This window comes from Schistocerca serialis, unplaced genomic scaffold, assembly GCF_023864345.2.
Source record: "Schistocerca serialis cubense isolate TAMUIC-IGC-003099 unplaced genomic scaffold, iqSchSeri2.2 HiC_scaffold_1196, whole genome shotgun sequence".
NCBI classification, from domain to species: domain Eukaryota; kingdom Metazoa; phylum Arthropoda; class Insecta; order Orthoptera; family Acrididae; genus Schistocerca; species Schistocerca serialis.
Window position 1 is genome coordinate 1,262,501 of NW_026047399.1, and position 10,000 is coordinate 1,272,500.

Consider the following 10,000-nt stretch of genomic DNA (forward strand, 5'->3'; position numbering starts at 1 on the left):
CACAGTGCCCATCTTTCGACCCCACCCACAAAGCCTGCGTCCTCTGTCGACCACAGCACCCCAACGCCAGCGCCTCTGCCGCACGAAATCGTGGACCGGCAATCACTCCACCTGCGCCCCACTCCAACCGCCCAACTCGCAACTCCAGCGGATGAACGGCGGACTTTTCCCGCAGTCGCAATGTGCAATCCACCCCTATAACATGCGTTTCATGAAGAGGTACGTCCATCTCCGGCGGTACACCGCGAGGTTACCGTCCTTCGATTGTGCCTTTTTCGCGCTAATCGAAGTGTTAGGGGTTCCAGGTGCCAGCCAGCCAGCCAGCCAGCCAGCCAGCCAGCCAGCCAGCAGTTCCCGGTCCCGGCCTGCAGCAGTGGTCCCGCAGCCCGCCAGCCCGCCAGCCAGCCAGCCCGCCCGCCCTCCGGTGGCAGCAGCAGTCCAGCCAGCAGCGGTCCAGCCAGCAGCAGTCCAGCCAGCAGCAGCAGCGGCAGCAGCAGCAGCAGCCGCAGCCGCCGCCGCCGCCGCCCCGGCCCCGTCCGCGGCAGCAGCGTCCCTGCCTCTCGCCGTCGCCGTCGCCGTCGCCGTCGCCGTCGCCGTCCGTCGTCCCCCAGTGTGTGTCCTGTCCTTTTAGTGCTGCGTTTTTCTTTCTTCTTCTTGTCGTCATGTCCGCCCCCACCACCACCGTCACTACTACCACCACCGCCATCGTGTATACGTCCCCTTCCGCCGCCTCCACCACTATCACTTGGTGTGCCCAATCCCACCCCCCTCCTTCCATCCCTCCCCTCCTCTCTATCCCTTCGCCCTCGCTCTTTGTCTCCCCATCTCCCGCCTCTTCCTCTCGTTCTGATCCTTTCCCCCCACTCCCCCAGCCTGTCACTGCAGCTCCGGCTAGGGTGGTGGCCCGTCGGGCCACTGCCCACGCCCAGCTCTCCCCATCGCCATCGCCATCACCGCCACCACCGTCATCATCGTCACCATCACCATCACTGCCACATTCGCCTGCACCGTCACAGTCACTATCTCCGGCGCCGACTGCTGCGTCCGTGCCGGGACCTGTCCCTTCCCACCACCTCCCCAACGTTCCCGTCCCTCCTGTCACCACCCGCCCATCTGCCGCTGTCAAACGCCCTAGTGGCGCCTCCACTTCCTCTGCTCCTAAAAAGGCTCCACCCCGCCCGCCATCCCCACCCCAAAATGCCATGGACGTCTCCCCACCAGGCCCCGCTCCCTCCACCTCCTCCTCCTCCTCCTCCTCCTCCCCACCCGGTCTCTACAAATATCTCCTGTCCCGTCCCGATCCTTCCTTCCTCGAGGCCCGGAATCTCTCCCTCCTCCTCCGCCAACATTTCCCTGGCGTCCCCATCTCTCTCCTTACTCCCAGACGGGATTCTGTTCTTATCTCCTCCCCCAGCCCAACTCTCCATACTGACATCCTCTCCCGCCTCCCCATCACCCGTTTTGGTCCTCACGCCTCCCTCACCCCTGCTCCCTCCCCATCTCCTACCCGCCAACCCCAACCCCCGCGTCGCCCGCCCACCCTCACCGCCGTGATCACTCGGCTTAGCCCGTCGATCACGGAGGAGGAGGTGCTGGCGGAGCTGAAGGCCCATCCCACCCTGGAGGTGCGGGCAGTCCGCCGCATTTTCAACGCGACCGGCCCCACCCGCCTTATGCGGGTTTTCTCTGAGGACGCCCCCTCCATTGACCGTCTCCTGAAGGAGGGTGCCCTCCTCTTCAATCAGCGGTTCAAAGTCGACCCCTCCCGTTCCCCCCCTCAATCCCTGCGCTGCCAGAGATGTCTGCGCTACAATGCACATCCAACAGCCGAGTGCCGCGAGGCCCCCACCTGCCCGCATTGTCGGCAAGCGCACTTCCTCCGGCAGTGCCCCAACCTCCAATCCCCTCCCTCCTGTAATACCTGCAGCCTCCCCCACCCCACCTACTCCCAAAAATGTAAAGCCCGACCTCCTCCTACCACTCCTGAACTCACCGTCCCTGTCCGTCCCCTGGACGCCCCCACCCCTCCTGGCAATTCCCTTCGTCCCCCCCCCACTGCTGAGGACATCATCAGGTTCCTCACCATTGTCCTCCAAAACGTCCATCCCTTTCAGCGCCCCCACACCTTACAACAGATCTCCCTCGCCGCCCGTTCCATATTCCACCTTAAAATGTACGCCACCTTTTCCAATAACCAGGCCCATTTCACCTTCTCCCGCCTTGACACCCTCGTCTAAGTCCTTCCAATGGCGCGACAGCATCGTATCCTTTTCAACAATATCCGCTCCCTTCCCGCCAACAAGAACCTCTTCCTGCACACCCTTGCTACCCACCGTGTGGATGCCTTCCTCCTTAATGAAACCTTCCTCCAACCCCACCACTCCATCCACACCTCCCCCTATCTCCTCCACCGCTCCGATAATCCCCTCCCAGTTGCGCGTGGCGGAGTTGCCATTGGCCACCACCGCCAGATCCCCGTTCGGCTCCAGCCTCTCCTTCCCGACCCCACCGAACACCTGATCCTTAGTCTCTTCTTCCCCGGCCTTACCATTACCTGTGCCACTATCTATGTCCGCCCCAGCGCCCCTCTTCCTTTCGACTTCCTCTCCCACATCGACCGTACCTTCTCCTCCTATGTGATCGCCGCCGACCTCAACATCCATAGTCGCTCCGCTGCCCAGTTACGGCGGTGGCATCGGTTCCTCTCCTCCCTTCAAGGCGACCTCATCCCCATCCCCCAGCACACCCGTCCCGAATCCAACTCCACTCCCGATGTTATCCTCTCCTCCCCCAACCTCCTTGGTCGCATTACGGTGGATGTCCTGGAGCCTCTTGGTAGCGACCATCTCCCTGTCCTCCTCACCGTGTCAGACGGCCGTCGCCCCCGCCCCGACCCTCGTCATGACCCTCCCCCTAAGTACATCCATGCCTATTCCCGTGCCAACTGGAATGCCTACCGGGATACCCTCTCCACTCAGGTCGATAGCCACCCTCTCGCCTACCGCCGTCCCGATGATGTCACCCATGCCGCCTCCTTTCTCCAGCAGACCTTGTCTGAGGCCGTGGAGGCCCACGTCCCTACTGTTGCCGTCCACCCCCACCGTCCTACCTTACCACCACAGGCCGTCCTCCTCCTCCGTGAATCCCGTCGTCTCTACCGTGCCTTCCTCCGCACGCGTGACCCGGACACCCTACGACGCCACCGGCAACTACAGCGACACATTCGAAATTTGCTCGCGGCCAAGAAACGCCGGGACTGGCGACAGACATGCACCCGTTTAACTGCTACCCTCCCTATAAACTCGTCCAAGTTCTGGACCGCCTTCCGTCGCCTTACCGGAACTAAACCCTCCCCCTACTATCCTCTTCTCCACGATGATCACCCCTTCCCTGACGCCCTTAGTAAGGCCAATCACTTTGCCTCCTACCTGTCCGATGTGTTTTCCATCCCTGATGATCCCCAGTTCGATTACTCCCTCTTCCCAGATATCCGCGATCGAACTGACCCCTCTGTCCCTCCCCTCGCTCCTGGTTTCCAGTACTTGGACAACATTCCACACACGGACCTTAATGCCCCCATCACCACACAGGATCTCATCGATACACTCCGCACCAAACGCAACACCGCTCCTGGTCACGATCGTGTTACCTACCGTCACCTTCGTGAAGCTCCTGTCTCTTTTCTCTCCACCCTGGCCAGGCTCTACACTGTAGTCCTGTCCACCGGTTACTACCCCGACCTGTGGAAAACCTCCCGTATCCTCATGTTCCTCAAACCTGGCAAACCGCCGTCCGCCGTCTCCTCCTACCGTCCCATCAGCCTTACCTCGGTCTTCAGCAAGGTCCTGGAATCTATCCTCACCCGCCGCATCCACCAGCATCTCCGCCAGCACCGCCTCCTCCCCGTTACCCAGTGTGGCTTTCGGCCGTCCTTCTCTTCCGACGATCTTCTCCTTCACCTCACTCATCTCCTTTCCGAACAGCTCAATTCCCGTCGCTCCGCAATCTTCCTCTCTCTTGACCTCGAACGCGCATATGACCGCGTATGGCATTCCGGTCTCCTCTTCAAGCTCCAAACCTTCGCCCTTCCCATTAACTACGTTCGTCTGATCGGTTCCTTTCTCTCCCGCCGTCCTTCCTATGTCACCATCCATAACACCGATTCCTACACCTTTTTCCCCTCCGCCGGTGTGCCCCAAGGCTCCGTCCTATCCCCCCTTCTGTACTTGTTGTACACGGCGGACATGCCGCCGCCGTCACCCCCTGTCCACCTTCTCCAGTTTGCCGATGACACCGCCTTCCTTGCCCTTGCCCCCACCCTGCGACGCTCCCAACGCCTTCTCCAATCCCATCTTGACCGGTTCACCGCTTGGTGCAACCAGTGGTTGCTCAAGGTCAATCCTTCCAAAACCCAGGCGATCATTGTAGGCAACACCACTCCCTCCTTCCGCCTCCTTGATTTCTATCTCACCGTTTATGGCCGTCCCATCGCTCTCACCCCCACCCTTAAGTACCTTGGCGTCACCCTCGACCGTCGCCTCTCCTGGACTCCCCATCTCCAGACAATCCAAGCCAAGGCACGTTCCCGACTCCGTCTCCTCAAGCTCCTTTCCGGCCGAACGTGGGGTTTGGACCCCTCCACCATCCTCCACACCTATAAGTCCCTCATCCGCCCTATCCTCTGTTACGCCCATCCAGCCTGGATCTCCGCCCCCCCTTCCTTTTATAAATCCCTCCAAATCCTTGAACGCCATGCTCTCCGCCTTGCCTATCGCATCCGTCTCCCTTCCCCCACGCGGATCCTGTATGACCTTATCCCCTTCCCCCACCTCCTCCTCTTCCTCGAAAGGCTACGAATCCTCTACACCTCCCGTAAACTCGATCCTCCTCACCCGCTCGTCTCCCCGATCCTCTCCCACCCCCGCCCGCTGCCGCGCCTGTACTCCCATGTCCCACCCGGTCTCCATCTCTCCACCCTCCTTACCCTCTCCCAAGGTGGTTTCCGCCAGCTCCCTCTCCCTGATGATGTCCTCGTCCCCTCCATCTACCCCTCCTATCAACTTTGACCCTGCCCCCCCTCCCTCCTGGTGTCCTTTCCCTGCGGCACCCTCCCTCCTTTCTCTTCCCTTCCCTTCTCTCTCCTTTTCCCCCATCCCCTCCCTCCACCCCTCTTCTTCCGGGCTTCCCCTCCCCCTTCCTCTCTCCCCCCTCTTTCCCCAGCCCGTGGCGTCCCTGCTCTCCCCTCTCGCTTTCCCTCTCCCCCTCCTCCTCCTCCTCCTCCTCCTCCTCTCTTGGCAGGTCCCCGGACTCGCACACGCATCGTGAACTTTCGCGCGCCGGAGATCTTCGCCCTCGGATTAGTGTCTGTGCCGTCGTGTCTGTGCCTCAGTGTTTTTCGCCGTCCACGCTCCTTCGTTCACGTGTGTTATCTACCTCGTCAGTGTTTGTGCCCAGTGCCGACGGTTTTTCTTGTTTGTTTCGTCAAGTGTGAACGGCTTCATGTTTTTTAACTATTGTATCTCCTGTTTTTTAACCGCCATTCTGTTACTTGTCTGTCTCCCTTTCTTTTTTCTTGTACTGCTTATGGCTGAAGAGCGGAGTACACTGTTCCGCTGCCAGCCCACCTTGTATGGGGTGTCCAAATTACAATAAAGGAAAAAAAAAAAAAAAAAAAAGAGGTACGTCCAATATGCGACATTCCCGCTGTCCCTATACATGAGCTGCGAGCTGTACCAGTTACGAGCTAGAGACGCGATCGTGTTGCTCTCTGTACGAATGCCGATGCTGAGCGGTCAGCTAGGAGGCGCTCCATCCATGTCGGTACCGGTGAGCGTTGCACTCGCAGTCGCAAAAACGTACGGCAAGTATATTACTCGGAAGAGTCAATGACAGTCCACGCCCCCCTGCGTGGGAAGAGTCTTTCTAGGCCATGACCCACCGGAAGGGCGCAGCGTCCCCCACCCCAGACATGTGACGTCACACCATCGGTATTGACGACTAGACTGATTCCTTATAATCATTTGCCATACACCGGTGGAAGCTGCCGAGACGAGTAACTACATAGCGGGCTCGCCGTGTCACTAATGTACAGAGATACAACAGTTTCGACTGGAACCGGATTAAACGTATACACGGCGCTGATTAGTAATAGATAGAGCCATCAGAATACAGATAATGTATACAACTGTCCGTATACATGCTGAAAGACTCTGCTCACAATCACAACCACACGTCAGCCACACACCCTTATCACGCACTACTCTCTCCCTGTAACACGCACACAGACAATATGTAAGCACCAGCATGGAACAACACCCAGTGCATCCTCTCCGCCACATTAGACAATCCACACTGTCATAACCAGACTGGGAGGTCCACTCAGAAAACAGAATATCCCACCCACCCGACAACCACCATTGCTCAGCCAAGCCACCAACACCCACACATGTCCTACACAGGGGTGCACCCAACATCACAATACTGCCTCCTCTCACAGCACACAAACAATGGCAGGAATGAAAGACACAGGTCTGCCACAAGCATGGAATGAGAGCGCCGCCTGTCATGAGCCAAAGGTGCATCCTGACGTGGCAAATCAGATGATGCCGCAGGCATCCACTTACTATAATCACAATCAACAAACCGGCCGCCCCGCCCCCCCATTAAACCTTTCCTTACAACAATGTGTACCTTAACCTAACCTATGTCGTACCTTAACCTAACCTATGTCGTACCTTAACCTAACCTATGTCGTACCTTAACCTAACCTATGTCGTACCTTAACCTAACCTATGTCGTACCTTAACCTAACCTATGTCGTACCTTAACCTAACCTATGTCGTACCTTAACCTAACCTATGTCGTACCTTAACCTAACCTATGTCGTACCTTAACCTAACCTATGTCGTACCTTAACCTAACCTATGTCGTACCTTAACCTAACCTATGTCGTACCTTAACCTAACCTATGTCGTACCTTAACCTAACCTATGTCGTACCTTAACCTAACCTATGTCGTACCTTAACCTAACCTATGTCGTACCTTAACCTAACCTATGTCGTACCTTAACCTAACCTATGTCGTACCTTAACCTAACCTGTATTGCGCCTTAACCTAACCTGTATTGCGCCTTAACCTAACCTGTATTGCGCCTTAACCTAACCTGTATTGCGCCTTAACCTAACCTGTATTGCGCCTTAACCTAACCTGTATTGCGCCTTAACCTAACCTGTATTGCGCCTTAACCTAACCTGTATTGCGCCTTAACCTAACCTGTATTGCGCCTTAACCTAAACTGTATTGCGCCTTAACCTAACCTGTATTGCGCCTTAACCTAACCTGTATTGCGCCTTAACCTAACCAGTATTGCGCCTTAACCTAACCTGTATTGCGCCTTAACCTAACCTGTATTGCGCCTTAACCTAACCTGTATTGCGCCTTAACCTAACCTGTATTGCGCCTTAACCTAACCTGTATTGCGCCTTAATGTAACCTATATTGCGCCTTAACGTAACCTATATTGCGCCTTAACGTAACCTATATTGCGCCTTAACGTAACCTATATTGCGCCTTAACGTAACCTATATTGCGCCTTAACGTAACCTATATTGCGCCTTAACGTAACCTATATTGCGCCTTAACGTAACCTATATTGCGCCTTAACGTAACCTATATTGCGCCTTAATGTAACCTATATTGCGCCTTAACGTAACCTATATTGCGCCTTAACGTAACCTATATTGCGCCGTAACGTAACCTATATTGCGCCTTAACGTAACCTATATTGCGCCTTAACGTAACCCACGTTGCGCCGTAGCGTAACCCACGTTGGGCCTTAACCCGACACACGTTGGGCCTTAACCCGACACACGTTGGGCCTTAACCCGACACACGTTGGGCCTTAACCCGACACACGTTGGGCCTTAACCCGACACACGTTGGGCCTTAACCCGACACACGTTGGGCCTTAACCCGACACACGTTGGGCCTTAACCCGACACACGTTGGGCCTTAACCCGACACACGTTGGGCCTTAACCCGACACACGTTGGGCCTTAACCCGACACACGTTGGGCCTTAACCCGACACACGTTGGGCCTTAACCCGACACACGTTGGGCCTTAACCCGACACACGTTGGGCCTTAACCCAACACACGTTGGGCCTTAACCCAACACACGTTGGGCCTTAACCCAACACACGTTGGGCCTTAACCTGCTCTGTAATTGTCATACGACGCGTTAAATTAGTGTAGTGTTGCCTAACTGCAACCCCCGCAATATAGTTTGCTACTCGCACTGCCCGGTCCCCAGTGTATCGCTTCATGTTAAACACCTTGCAGCTATACACTAATGTGGATGGCAGCAGGACGTACATGCTCAATGCCCTTTGCAGTTGTTCATTGGCATTTGCAGTTGTTCATTGGCATTTGCAGTTGTTCATTGGCATTCGCATGGCGAAGCACTTAGCCTACGCTGTGGTACGGCCTGTGTCAACTGTCCGCTGATGTTGTACGTCCAAATCACACACTGTACTGCACATTGGTCCTCATGTACTGAATGATACATCGTGGTACATGTGACCGTACAACGACTGCGCCAACAACGGCGAACCATGCGGTCCAAATGTTGTGCACTCAGCTACGTGTCGTCGCCCTATAAGAGCTGGATTGCAGTGTGGTATGCCCTGGATGGCGATCAGCATGAGCCGTCTGTTGATGTAGTGGCGCGTGTTGTCAGACGTAGTCGTCTCTTCTCACACACCGTGATAGCATGGTGCACTGCGTTCCACATCTGCGACATGCGACAGAGGCCGGTTGACAGTCGTTCGCGCAATGGACATCGCATACGTACGGGGGCCACCTTCCACGTGTTCGCGAAGCGTGCACATGTTGTTGCGTGTATGTGGGCAGACATAGTGTGTCGTGACACCTGACACAGGCATGCAACAATCGTTGAATTTGCAAATGGCGATGGACGCCTACGTTTGCTGGTGACGTTACGCAAATGAACAACTGGTAAACCGTTGTGGTGCGGTTGTTCTCGCTAGAGGTGAATCAGTGATGGCGACGATCGGTTGAGCTACCAACCGGTTGTTCCAGCGATACCCACCATGCCCACGAACGTGAATGGCATCTGGGTGTGAAGCGATACGCGGCGGTGGCTGGGTGGGACCGTCCCCGGCCGGTGAGGGGGGGCCTCCCGGCGTGCTGGCCGCGCGGTGCGTGGGCGCACGCGCTACAGCCGGCTGGTGGGGGCGGCCAGTGGCAGGCGCGCCGGCCGACGGAGGCGGCAGGCGGCGCAGCTGCGCGCCGGCGCACCCTGCACGCGGCGCCGTGCGGCCAAAGTAGGTCCTCGCGGGCCCGGTGCGAAGCGCGGTGGACATCTGCAGTGTGCTGGTCCGATTGAGGACTGTGTGCGCTGAGGATGCGCCGCCGCCCGGCGCTCGGCGCCGCGACGCCGTCTGCTGCTCGGTCGCCTCTGCGGTTCTCGCAGGTGGTTTGTATCGCAGCTGTGCGGACGTGTTGGCGCGTGCGCTGTGCTGGGAGAGTTCGCTTCGGCACCCAAGTGGGGCTTTTGTCCTTCTGTGGCGCTGGCGTTGGAGCTGCCGGTCACCGTAGGTGGCGCGTGTTGTCTCCCGCCGGCAATGCCACGACAGCACGCTCCCGGGCCTCTGTCGGCAGCGGCAAGCTCAGTTGGGAGCACGGGTGGTCGCACCTAAAGCGTCTACTCGCCAAACTCCGGGCGATTGCGCCTCTCTCGAACCCGACCAAGTACTTAGGACGGCGCTGCGCGCCGCCGGGACCTGAGAGGGTTTCGAGGTGTATGGTGCAGGGGAGCTCAGCCTCCTCCTGTTTGCAGAATAATTGAGCGGACGCTTGCGTGTTCGCGCGGGCCCCCGGGACACACTCCCGGGCGGCCGGCTGCTCAGCTCTAGTTGACGCAGCTCCCTGGTTGATCCTGCCAGTAGTCATATGCTTGTCTCAAAGATTAAGCCATGC

General features: G+C 57.4%; 1 non-coding gene across 1 annotated transcript in view; it reads left to right on the forward strand.

The window, feature by feature from the left end:
- The first annotated feature begins 9,946 nt into the window (after window positions 1–9,946).
- The window catches only part of LOC126435010 (small subunit ribosomal RNA), a 1,910-nt gene continuing 1,856 nt past the window's right edge, over window positions 9,947–10,000 (forward strand). The window contains exon 1 of the ribosomal RNA XR_007579664.1: window positions 9,947–10,000. This exon is cut by the window's right edge and continues 1,856 nt beyond it. This is a non-coding gene — a ribosomal RNA (small subunit ribosomal RNA).